The sequence below is a fragment of the Marmota flaviventris genome, chromosome 9 (genome assembly GCF_047511675.1).
Source record: "Marmota flaviventris isolate mMarFla1 chromosome 9, mMarFla1.hap1, whole genome shotgun sequence".
NCBI classification, from domain to species: domain Eukaryota; kingdom Metazoa; phylum Chordata; class Mammalia; order Rodentia; family Sciuridae; genus Marmota; species Marmota flaviventris.
In genome coordinates this window covers 108,531,900-108,544,883 of record NC_092506.1, presented here as the reverse complement: position 1 = coordinate 108,544,883, position 12,984 = coordinate 108,531,900, and the positions used below count along the sequence as shown (strand labels likewise).

Here is a 12,984-nt window from a genome sequence, read left to right as displayed (position 1 = left end):
CCATTGGTCTACCAGTCTATTTTGGTGCCAATACTATGCAGTTTTGTTACTATTGCTCTGTAGTACAGTTTAAGGTATAGTATAGTGATACCACCTGCTTCACTCTTCTAGCTAAGGATTGTCATTGGGATTTTGATAGGAATTGCATTAAATATGTATAGTGATTTTTGTAGTATGATCATTTTAATAATATCAATTCTGCCTATTTAAGAGCAAAGGAGATCTTTCCATCTTCTAAGATCTTTTTAAAATTTCTTTGTTTAGTACTCTGTAGTTTTTGTTGTAGAGGTCTTCACCTCTTTCATTAGGTTGAATCCCAAGGATTTTATTTATTTATTTATTTTTGATGTTATCGTAAATGGGGTAGTTTTCCTTGTTTCCTTTTAGAGTATTTGTCATTGATATACAGAAATGCCTTTGATTTATGGGTGTTGATTTTGTATCCTGCTACATTGCTGAATTTACTAGTTCTAGAAATTTTCTTGTGGAATTTTTTGGGTCTTCTAGGTATAGAATCATACCATTGACAAATAGTGCTAATTTGAGTTCTTTTTATCCTATTATCTGTATCCCTTTAATTTCTATCGTCTGTCTAATTGCTCTTGCCAGTGTTTCAAGTACTATGTTAAATAGAAGTGGGGAAAGAGGGGATTCCTGTCTTGTTCCAATTTTTAGAGGGAATGCTTTCATTTTTTCTCCATTTAGAATGCTGTTGGCCTGGGGCTTAGCATAGATACCTTTTATGATGTTGAGATATGTTCCTATTCCCTAGTTCTTCTTGTGTTTTGAACATGATTGGGTGCTGCATTTTGTCAAATTTTTTTTTTCCTGCATTAATTGAGATGATCATATGATTCTTTAAGTCTATTGATGTGATGAATTATGTTTATTGATTTCCGTATTTTGAACCAATCTTGCCTCCCTGAATGAACCCCAGTTGATCATGGTGCACTATTTTTTATATGTTTTTGTATTCTGTTTGCCAGAATTTTATTGAGAATTTTTGCACATATATTCATTATAGATATTGATCTGAAATTTTCTTTCTTTGATATGTCTTTGCCTGTTTTAGAATCAGGATTCTATTGGCCTCATAAATTGAGTTTGGAAGTGTTCCTTCTTTGTCTATTTCATAAAATAATTTGTAGAATATAGGTATTAGTTCTTCTTTAGAGGTCTTGTGGAACTCATCTGAGTATCCATCTTCTCTTGGGCTTTTCTTGGTTGTTAGGCTTCTGATGGCATCTTCTATTATCTTGTTTGAAAATGATCTGTTTAAAATGTGTATATAATCCTGATTCAATATTGGCAACTCATATGACTTTAGAAATTTGTCAATGCCTTCAATATTCTCTATTTTATTAGAGTACAAGTTTTCAAAATAATTTCTAATTCTCTTCTGTAATTCTGTAATGCCTGTTGTGATATTTCCTTTTTCATTACATATGTTAGTGATTTGAGTTTTCTTTCTCCTTCTCTTTGTTAGGGTATCTAAGGATTTGTCAATTTTATTTATGTTTTTCATAAAACCAACTTTTTGTTTTATCAATTTTTCTAATTGTTCCTTTTGTTTTATCAATTTTTCTAATTGTTTCTTTTGTTTCAATTTCATTAAATTCAGGTCTGATTTTAATTATTCCTATCTTCTACTGCTTTTGGTGTTGACTTCTTCTTCGAGGACATTTATGTTAGGTCATTTATTTGTTGACTTTTTCTTCTTTTACGGGATGAATTCCATGCAATGTACTTTCCTGTAAGTACTGCCTTCATAGTATCTCAGAGATTTTGATAATGTTGTATCAGTGTTCTCATTTACTTCTAGGATTTTTTTTACTCACCTTCTTGATGTCTTTTGCAACCCATTGTTCATTCAGTAGCATATTATTTAGTCTCCGGGTGCTGGAGTAGTTTTTATTTATTAATTTATCATTGATTTCCAATTTTATTCCATTGTGATTTAATGGAGAGCAGGGTAGTATCTCTACTTTTTTGTATTTATTAAAAATTGCTTTTGGCATAATATATGATCTATTTTAGAGAAGGATCCATGTGCTGCTGAGAAGAAATTGTATTTGCTCATTGAAGAATGAAATATTCTATAAATGTCAGTTAAGCCTAAGTTATTGATTGTGTTATTGAGGTTTATAGTTTCTTTGTTCAGCTTTTATTTGACAGATATATCTAGAGGTGAAAGAGGTGTGTTAAAGTCACTTAGAATTATTGTGTTGTGCTCAATTTGACTCTTGAACTTGAAAAGAGTTTGTTTGATGAACATAGATGCTCCATTATTTGGGAGCAATTATATTTATAATTGTTATGTCTTATTGGTGTATGTTTACCTTGAGCGGTATGAAATGTTCTTCTCTATCCCTTTTGATTAACTTTAGCTTAAAGTCTATTTTATTTGATATGAGGATGGAAACCTTGCTTGCATCCACAGTCCCCATGAGTGGTAAGGTTATTCCCAATCTTTCACCTTCAGTCTGTGGCTGTCTTTTCCTATAAGATGAGTCTCCTGGGGGAAGCATATTGTTGGGTCTTTTTTTTTAATTCAATCAGCTAGCCTATGTCTTTTGATTGGTGAGATTAGGCTGTTAACATTCAGAGTTATTATTGAGACAGGATTTGTATTCCCAGCTATTTTTGCTTATTTTTATTATTTAACTTGACTTGGTTTCTTCTTTGATTAGCTTTTCCTTTAGTGTAATAGCTCCCTCTTCTGCTTTTCATTGTTGTTTATTATTTCCTCTTGATAGAATATTTTACCAAGGATATTCTGTAGTACAGGATTTCTAGTTGTAAATTCTTTTACTTTTTTTTTTGTTATCATGGAAGGTTTTTATTTCTTCATCAAATCTAAAGCTTAATTTGGCTGGATACAAAATTCTTGGCTGGCATCCATTTTCTTTCAGAGCTTGATATATGTTGTTCCAGGATCTTCTAGCTTTCAAGCTCTGGGTTCAAAAATCGTCACATAACCTAATTGTTTTCCCCCTGTATGTAATGTGATTTCTTTCTCTTGTGGCTTTTAATATTCTCTCCTTATTCTGTATGTTAGGCATTTTCATCATAATGTGCCTTGGTGTGGATCTGTTGTGATTTTGTACATTTGGTGTCCTGTAAGCCTCTTGAATTTGGTTTTCCAATTTGTTCTTCATGTTTGGAAAATTTTCTGATATTATTTCATTGAAGAGATTGTTCATTCCTTTGGGTTGAAACTCTATGCCTTCCTATATTCCAATAACTATTAAATTTGGTCTTTTTATGCTATCCCATATTTCTTGAATGTTATGCTCATGGTTTCTTACCATTTTCACTATGTGGTCTACATTCTTTTCAAGATTATATAATTTGTCTTCATTGTCTGAGGTTCTGTCTTATAAGTGGTTTAATCTGTTGGTGATGCTTTCAATTTGGTTTATTGTTCCTTTCATTTTAAGGATTTCTGTTTGTTTTTTTTTCTTTAGAACCTCTGTCTCCCTATTGAAGTAATTTTTTGCTTCCTGCATTTGCTTATGTAGCTCTTTGTCAAAATAATCCATTGCTGCCTGTATTTGCCCTCTTATATCATTCTTTAATTCACAGAACATTTTAAGTATGTATATCCTGACCTCCTTCTCTGTCCTTTCACCTGCTGTGCTGGCCATGGATTCTAATAATGTGGTATCTTGATTTGTTTGGAGCACTTTCCCTCCCTGACACCTTCCCCTGATCCTCTTCTTCCCATCTATTGGTTTTCCTTCTGTGTGTTTACTTTTTAATTGGTGCATAATAATTATACATGAAATTGAAATGAATTGTAATATAGTCATATATTCACACAGTACAATTTGGTGAATTACATTTCCAAATTTTTCATCTTTCTACTTCCCCACTTCTATTCTCCATTCTTTTTTTTCTCTCTAGTGTCTGAATATAAGAAAAAAAATGAAAAATTTCCAACCCTTCACTCTCTGACTCTAGCTTATTTCACTTAGCATAATGCTCCCAGTTCCATCCATTTACCTACAAATGACAAAAGTTTATTCTTCTTTATCGTTAAGTAGAAATCCATTGTGTGTGTGTGTGTGTGAGAGAGACAGAGTGTGTGTGTGTATCACATTTTCTGTATCCATTTTCCATTGATGAACACTTAGACTGTTTCCATAACTGGCTATTATAGATTGTGTTGCTATAAACATTGATATGCATGAATCACTATAGTAGGCTGATTTTAGTTCATTGGATAAATACCAAGTAGTGAAATAGCTGTGCCATATAGTGGTTAATTCCTAGTCTTTTGAAGAATATCCATGTGCTTTTCAAAGTTTTTATACTATTTTTCAGCTCCACCAACAATGTGTAAGTGTACCATTTCCCCCACATCCTCACCAGCAATTTTTGTTATTTGAATTCTTGATGACTGACATTCTGTGCTGAGATGGACTCTCAATGTTGTTGTGATTTACATATTTCTTATTGTTAAGGATATTGAACAGTTTTTCATATATTTGTTAGCCATTTTTATTTCTTCTTTGGAGGAATATCTTTTTAGATCAATTGTCAACTTAGATCTATTGTGGGTTATTAGTATTTAGGTCTATTGTCAAGTTAGATCTACTGTGGGTTATTAGTATACTGGGGGTATAGGTTTTTGAGTTCATTATATATTCTGAGTATTAATCCTTTGTCAGACAAACAGCTAACAAAGAATTCTCACATTCTCTAGACTGTCTCTTCATGTTCTTAATTGTTTCCATGATGTAGAGAAAAAAAATTTGAATTTAGTGACATTCCATTTATCAATTCTTGATATTATTTCTTGAGCTTTAGAAGTCTTATTAAGGAAGATGGTTCCTGTGTCAATGTGTTACAGTGTTCCCCTATATTTTCTTTTAGCAGTTTAGCTATTTATGGTCTAATTACTAAGTATTTGAGTTAATTTTTGTGCAGGGTGAGAGGTCAGAATCTAGTTTCATTGAAATATGGATATCCAGTTTTTATAATACCATTTGTTTAAAAGTCTACCTTTGCTCCAGTATATGTTTTTGGCCCCTTTGTTAACTATCATATGACTATGTGAGTTTGTATCTGTCTTCTATCCTATTGGCCTTCATGTCTGTTTTGATGTCAATACTAGTTGAGTTGTTTTTGTTACTGTAGAACTATAGTGTAATTTGTATCAGATATTGTGACACCTCTGACATTGCTCTTATTACTCATGATTAGTTTACCTATTCTAGATCTCTTATTTCTCTGTATTAATGTCATTGATACTTGCATTGGAATGCAATGTAAATTGCATTGAATCTGTAGATTGCTTTTGATAGTATAGTCACTTTGATTACATTAATTATATTTATCCATGAACATGGTAGGTCTTTCCATATTCTAGGGTCTTTTAGTACTTCTGTCTTCCATGTTTTATAATTTTCACTGTATACATCCTTTGCTTCCTTGGTTAGATTTATTTATAAGTCATTTTTGGACACAATTATGAATGGAGTAGTTGATTTCTTTCATAGCAGATTCATTGTTAGAGTACAAGAAAGCAATTAATTTTTGCATGTTGATCTTATATCCTGTTATTTTGTTTATCATCTTTAGAAGTCTTCTGGAGGAGTTTTTGTGTCTTCTATCATGTCATAAGCAAGCAGAAATATAATAATCTTGTTTTAAAATTTGCTTCCCTTGAAGTTTATTCTCTTGCCTGGTTCCTTTAGCTAGAGTTTCAAGAATTACCTTGAATGGAAGTGGTGACAGTAGATATCCTTGCCTTTCTCCTGATTTTCAAGGAAATACATGCAGTTTTTCTCCATTCACTATTGGCTTTGAGTTTGTCATATATAGCCTCTGTGATGCTGAGGTAAGTTCTGTCTATCCCTAGTTTTTTCAGCATTTTTAGCATGAATAGGTGCTGAACTTTTTCAAGAGATTTTTTTTTTCTGTACTTATTAAGGGCATTTTGTAATTTTGTCTTTGATTTTATTTATGTGATCAATTGCATATATATATATATATATATATATATATATATATATATGTATATACGTATATATATATATATATATATAGATCCACCCTTGCATTTTAGGTGAATCCAACTTCATCCTGGTATACAATCATCCTAATGAGTTTTTAAATATGGTTTGCTAATATTTTCTATGTATTTTTACATCAACATTCATCAGGCAGGGCTATTGGTCTTTAACTTCCTTCCATGATGTGTCTTCATCTCATTTCAGTATCAAGGTGCTACTGGCTTTATAGAATAATTTTGAGAGCGTTCCCTTTCTTTTTATTTCACACAGTAATTTGAAGAGAACTGCCATTAGTTCTTCTCTAAAGGTTTGGCAAAACTCAGCTGAGAACCCATCTGATCCTGGGCTATGCTTTGTTAGGAAGCTTATTATTACTGCTTCAATCTTACTCATTGATACTGATTTGTTTAGGTTTTCTATCTCCTCTTGGTTAAATTTTAGTTTGTCATGTATATATAGAAATTTTTTTCAATACTTTCTAGATTTTCCAATTAATTGAAATATAAATTTTCAAAATAGTTCCAATGAACCTATGGCTTTCAAAAATGTCTTGGGTGATGTCTTCATTTTCATGTTTATTTTTGTTGATTTGTGTCTTATCGCTCATTCTTTGATTAGTTTGGTTAAGTGTTTATCAATATTTGTTATATTTTCAAGTAACCAACTCTGTTGCAGTGATCCTTTGTATTCTTTTATTTTTAATTTTTTCTCTGATTTTAATGATTTTTGGTCTTTCATGGTTTTGCTATAAATTTTTTCCCTGATTTTCATTTTGGCTTACTTCAGAGATATAATTTCTTAGTTTTTATTTGTTTAATTACCCTTGTGAATAACTTTATATATTTGAGAGCTCTGGAATTTATCTTTCAGTTCTTCTTTGTGTAGTATATCTTTACATATTTTCTGTAGTGCCAGTTTAGTTGTCATGAATTCCTTTAGTTTATTCCTATCATGAAAAGTTTTTTATTTCTTCTTTGATTCAGAATAATAGCTTTAACAATATTTGCTGACAACTATTTTCTTTCAGAGCTTAAATTATCTCATTTCAAGTCCTTATGGCTTCAAGAGTCTGAGTTAAGAAGTCTTAAGTGAGTTTTAATTTGTCTATCTCTAAATGTAGTATGATATATTTCTCTTTCAGCTTTTAATATTCTATCCTTAATATATATGTTTACCATTTTGATTATGATGTCTTGGAGAAGTTTTTGATCTTGGCTGTCTTGGATTTTAAATGCCTTCTGTATGTGGATGTCCATCTCATTCCTAATGTTTTTAATTATTTCTCATATTACATCTCTGAAAAATTTCTTTTTTAATATCATTCACAATTTTATTAATATTACCTATAATTCATGAATAACTGAGTTTACAAAAACATATGGCTAAGAACAAGGTCTGGGAACATTGTGCATTCTCCAATATAGACATATATTTTATGTCAATTTAATTCTACATGAAACACAAGAAAATGTGTTTCATAGATGATATTCATGTTTCCAAAAAACTACTGAATGACAACAAGATCGATTTGGTCAACATAAAACGGCGTAGAAAACAAAACTTGTAAAGACTTAAGAGACCAATAGTAGATGAAGTTTGGCTGCATAATTCCAGGGGAAAAATGGACTTATGATCAGTTTGAGGTAATTGAAGTAAGAGGAGTGACCCACTTTGAGCAAGGACATCATTTAAAATAAAGAGTCACAAAGTTAGCAATTATTATTAACTTCCATTTGTATGCTGTGTAATATAGTTCAAAAGATTTCTGCATGTTTTATTTCAGTCAAATCAGGAATCAATCTAGAAAGTTAAAAAAAAACAAGTATTGCTTCTCTGGTTTTAAAAGTAAGGAAATAAACATAGAGAGATTTATTGAGCTGGTGAAAGTTACTTTACTAGTTAGAGATAAAAATTAGAACCCAGGTTTCCAGAATCTCAGTATAATGTATTTCAGCCATCCCTGGTTGCACAGGGCATTTTTGCTGAACAAAGAATTTTTTCACTTATTTACAGCTTAAAAAACATTGCTGTTTTTAGCCAGTCTTTCCCATTAATAACAATGATGTCACTTTTGACATTTTCCAGACACAAAAATACACAGTTTCAGAAATCTTCTGGTTCATTCTCCATATATTCTTTCACAATGTTCAACAGGCCAAGATAATATAAACCTAATGCCATTAGCCCATATTTCTATGTTCCTGTGTATCACAATGACTTACATGTGGTCTCTTAATGCTGTCCCTGGGTTCTTATACATTCCAATCATGTTTTTTTTTTTTAACAGTCTCCTGGGTGTTCCAATTCAAATACCCTGCCTTCCTGGCCTGGGGCTCTGTTTTCTACATAATCTAATCTGTTGGTGATACTTTCAATTAATTTTTTTTTTTTTTTTTAGAGAGAGAGAGAGAGAGAGAGAGAGAGAGAGAGAGAGAGAATTTTTAATATTTATTTTTTAGTTTTCGGCGGACACAACATCTTTGTTTGTATGTGGTGCTGAGGATCGAACCCGGGCGGCACACATGCCAGGCGAGCGTGCTACCGCTTGAGCCACATCCCCAGCCCCATCAATTAAAATTTTTATTTGATTTATTGTGTTATTTATTCTCAGGAGTTCTAATTGGCTTATTTTCAGATTCTCGCTGTCTTTATTATTTGGTCTTTCACTTCCTCTATTTACTCTCTCAATTAATTCCTTAATTCATCTATTAATTCTTTTTTAGCTCATTAATTATTTTAATAATTAATTTTATAACATCCTTCTCTGAAATCTTATCCTGTTCCATGCATATTTCCTTTATTGGGGAATTGTAACTTTTCCATGGAGATTTATTTCCTGTTATATCAATTTTTAAAGGCTTTGGACTTGTGCATTTATTGAAATGGATTATTTTTCCTCCTTTGTGAGGATGTTCTTTGGTGTGTAGTTATGTCTTTTGTAGCAAATCTGTGTTGTTTGTAGTTCTAAGCTTCAACAATTAGGCTCAGTTTAGTTGAAGTGTTAGTTTCCACCTCCAGTTCCTCTGAGTTTGTCACTGCAGAACTACCAATTTAATTCACTCTTGTAGAGCTGCTATAACTCTGTGGGGTTTTCTGAGCCATCATTTTGAAATATTTCTCTGATTGTGTTGTAGGAGTAAATGTTCAAGAGTGGGACCTGATGTTCCTCTATAGTCATTCATACTTAGGACACAGTCATTGGCTGGTGTTGTTCTCTCTCTGATTCTACGTGTTAAAGTATGTTTGAAGTTTGAGTGGGGTTAGTTTGTGTGTGTAAGATGGTGAGGTCACATGTTGTGGAGGTGTGGGTGATCAGCTGCCTAGTCTCTATTCTATGAACTTGTAGTGTACCAGTCTCTTCCCAGCCTATTTCAGAAAAAGGGAAATAAGCAACAGCAACAATAGTAGTAATCAAAACACAACATCAGAATAAATGTCTTGTGCGTACTATGGCAAACACAATATTAATTACTTCAAGAAGAGTAACATCAAGGTGTTTTTTAACAACAGCAACAGCAATAAACAGCTACAAACGAATCCATAATTAAAATATACAATAGGTGTCAACTTTACCCTCTGCAGTAATTATAACTGAAGAAATGTAAAGTAGTTATGAAAACTAAATTTATCTTAAGGATAGTAAAATTGCAGTTCAATAAGAGAAAAGAAAATGGGATAGGAAGGTAAAAGAAAGTTTAAATTATTCAGACGTTTAATGGATAAAGTAGGTTAGAAGTTGCAAAAGATATCTATAAAACGATGAGTTAAATTAAGTAAAAGAAATAAAATAAATAATGAAAGAGGAAGAAAACAATGAATTTGACTATGAAAAAGGAAGAGAGGAAAAAGGAATAAGAAAGGAAATATAAACAAGAGCAAAACAAACAAAAAGTAAAACCAAAACATACACACAGTAGAAAAATCCTACCCTTCTAAGTCAAAACATGGAGAATAAGAATTGAGGAAAGAAAAACAGGGATAAAAATTAAGAGAAAACAAAAAGAAAAAATGTATATATCTACAAGTCAATCAGCACAGAGAGAACTAACACTCTCTCTCTCTCTCTCTCTCTCTCTCTCTCTCTCTCTCAAAAGAAGAAAGAAAAAATAAATGTTTAATGAAAAATTAAAGGACTGTCTCTGCTGAGGAGGTCAAAACTGTTGACAAATATTAAAAATGGCCGCTCGCTGCCTATGGCATACCACCTTTGTTGCCTTTCTTCTGGGGTTGTGTATCCCTTTGGGAGAGCAAGGAATGGGGCTTGGGGTTGCTCACTAAGTTGTCAGGTCGAGTGGTGTGGAACCAAAGCTGGTGGTACTAGTTCTCAGCTACCCCTCCCTCCAGTTTAAGTTAGGACAGAATTTTTGAAATAAACATGAAATACTACAAACCTTCCTTACCCAGAAATTTTTCTATTTTCCAAAAATGAAGGTAGTTTTTGTGTTATGGAACTATTAAATGTTAGTCCAATAGCACAAGTCAGAGATGTTTCCACAATTAAATGTAAGGTACTTATTTGTAGAGAACTGTAACAATTTGGGTGAAATTGGCAATACATGGTGATTGACAGCCTTTCACTAGTGAGGCCCTTTGGGAGGTTTCCCTTCTTTCTTCTCCCTTCTGCTATCCCATTCTACCTCTTTTCCTCTCTCCCTTTCTTCCTTTCTTTCCACTCACTCCCTTCCTCCCTTTCTTTTTTTCTCCCTTACTCTATTTCCTTCCTTCATTTCATCCTTACTTCCTTTCCCTCTCCTCCCTCCATCCTCTCCTCTGTTTTGCAGTACTAAATACTGAACCCAGGGCCTTATACATCCTAGGCAAGCACTCTACCACTAAGCTTCATCTCTAGTCCTTCTGTTTTTCTTTACTAAGTAAGAAAAAATACACAGAATAATTTTCTCAACTGGATTATTTTGGTTTGTTTGTCTTTCCTTTTTTTGTTCTTATTATTTAATTCTTCATTTATCTAATATTTATTTTAATACATATTGTCAACTTCGATGTTTCATCCCAAAATCAATTTTCCAGGCATTTGACTAAGCCTTTTTATATTGGTTTATTGTGCTTAATTCTTAAAATACTCAGTTATAAATGCATTTTTAAAATTATGACTTTGAATCCTTTTTCAGTTATTGGTGTGCTAGCTTTCAATCTATACATTATTATCCCTATTTTTATAATTAACACATGAAATTTTCTGGAGCACACTGAAGGTGTAATAATTCTTTTACAGTTTTATCTTCTTATTCTCAAACAGACTGGAACTTTGGCACTAAAAGTATATTGTTTTGTGAGGCCAGGGAACATCTGCTCAGGGCCAACATACTGTTGTGCTCCTAGAGCAGTTCGGAACAGAGTATTTACACCAATATTTTTCTAGGACATGTTTCAGTGAAAGTCTATGGATATTTGACCCGTGTACCACAGTTAGACATGCCAATATGCTCAGTGAGGCTTAGAGGTTCACAGGGACCCAATCCAACCCTCAGAGCCCATGCTCTCAGACCTCCAGCTCTCAGACCCCTGCTGAGGAAGGAAGAGTCATAGGACAGCTTTGAATCAGTGGTGAAGCTTAGGGGTATGCAAACTGTACTAGTTTCTTATTTCTGGTGTAACAAATTACCATAGGTGCACTGGCTTAAACAATGCAAATTTATTATCTTAACAATTCTCAAGTTTAGAAATCCAAAATAGGTCCCATTGTACTAAAAATTAGTGTTGGTAGGGCTTTGGTTTTTTTCTCAAACAATTACCCTAAATCTTTCTTCTGCCTTCCTACTTCACTTACAAGAATCTTTGTTATAATCATGTGCTAGCCCAAATCATCTAGAATAATCTCTTCAGGGGGTTTGCTGGTTAGCCACTTAATTCCATTAGCATTTTTAATTTCCTATTGCCATTTAGCCTAATATAATCATAGGTTCCTGGAATTAAGATATAGACATCTTTGAACCCAAATCTAATAATTTACCTTTCTTCAAAGTCATCTCATGAGATGAAGTTTTGAGAGATAATGAAGTACAGAGCAAATTTCCTATAGAAATATTCAAGATACAGAAAAGATCTGATGAGAGCACAGGATAATTCTATAAAATCTAGGAGGGAAAAGAGGAATCATATTTATTAATATGGAGGAGGTTAAAGAGTTTAGTAGAGTGGACAGGGAAAATGAATAAGTAGATCTTAATATTCAGGCAACTAACTAGAGAGGCTTGATAGCATTTTTTAAAACTCTGTGATAATGATCATTGGGCCTGTTTGCAGAGGACTTCAGAGTTTGAGCCTTTCCTGGTCATGTCTTATGAGCTTAAGGGTCAACCACATCCTGTTGACCATGAGACTTTCCATTCAATAAAACAGAACATCTCTTTATCTGATCCTCTGTGGTGGAACCATTTTCCTATGGGAACATGTTTTAAGAGGGACACCCGGTTTTTCTTGTGGCTTTTTCCTCATCTGGTTATTAGAATTATGCTAAAACAAATTAACAATGTGGTACTGCAGAGTCAGTCATTAGCCCCATAGGGCTTCTGTGTGACCATTTGTGAAACAATATAGCTAGCTTTGATGCATACCAAAAAAGGAGGTTATATAGGGGTAAGTATAATCATAAATATTTCCTTCACAGTTTTTGTGTTGTTGCCACTTTATTTTGTTTTTATGGGTCCAGGAATAAAACCCAGGATCTTGCAAAGTACATGCTCTCCCACTGATCTATATCCTCAGACCTAGGGTTTTTTTTTTAATTATAAATAACAGATATTTTTGGTAGGAAAATAAAGTGAATGTTGGAGGCTTCACAATGTAAAAAAGCCTAAGAGAATCTCAGAGAAGTAAGTTTGAAATTTAGGTGTTGAAGAACCTGAAATCTATATGTAGAAAGAAGAATATATGTTATGGTTTTAGTCCTACAAAGTACCATAGGGATGGCATGGTCCAGAGGCTTTCAAAGTTTTTCAATGGA

At 32.8% G+C, this 12,984-nt stretch overlaps 1 protein-coding gene and 1 pseudogene across 2 annotated transcripts in view; one reads left to right on the top strand and one right to left on the bottom strand.

The window, feature by feature from the left end:
* The window catches only part of LOC114088830 (olfactory receptor 8G50-like), a 170,479-nt gene that overhangs the window by 33,710 nt on the left and 123,785 nt on the right, over positions 1–12,984 (top strand). The window lies entirely within an intron of this gene.
* Positions 1–12,984, bottom strand: part of LOC114088868 (olfactory receptor 8G50-like) — a 49,390-nt pseudogene that overhangs the window by 19,815 nt on the left and 16,591 nt on the right.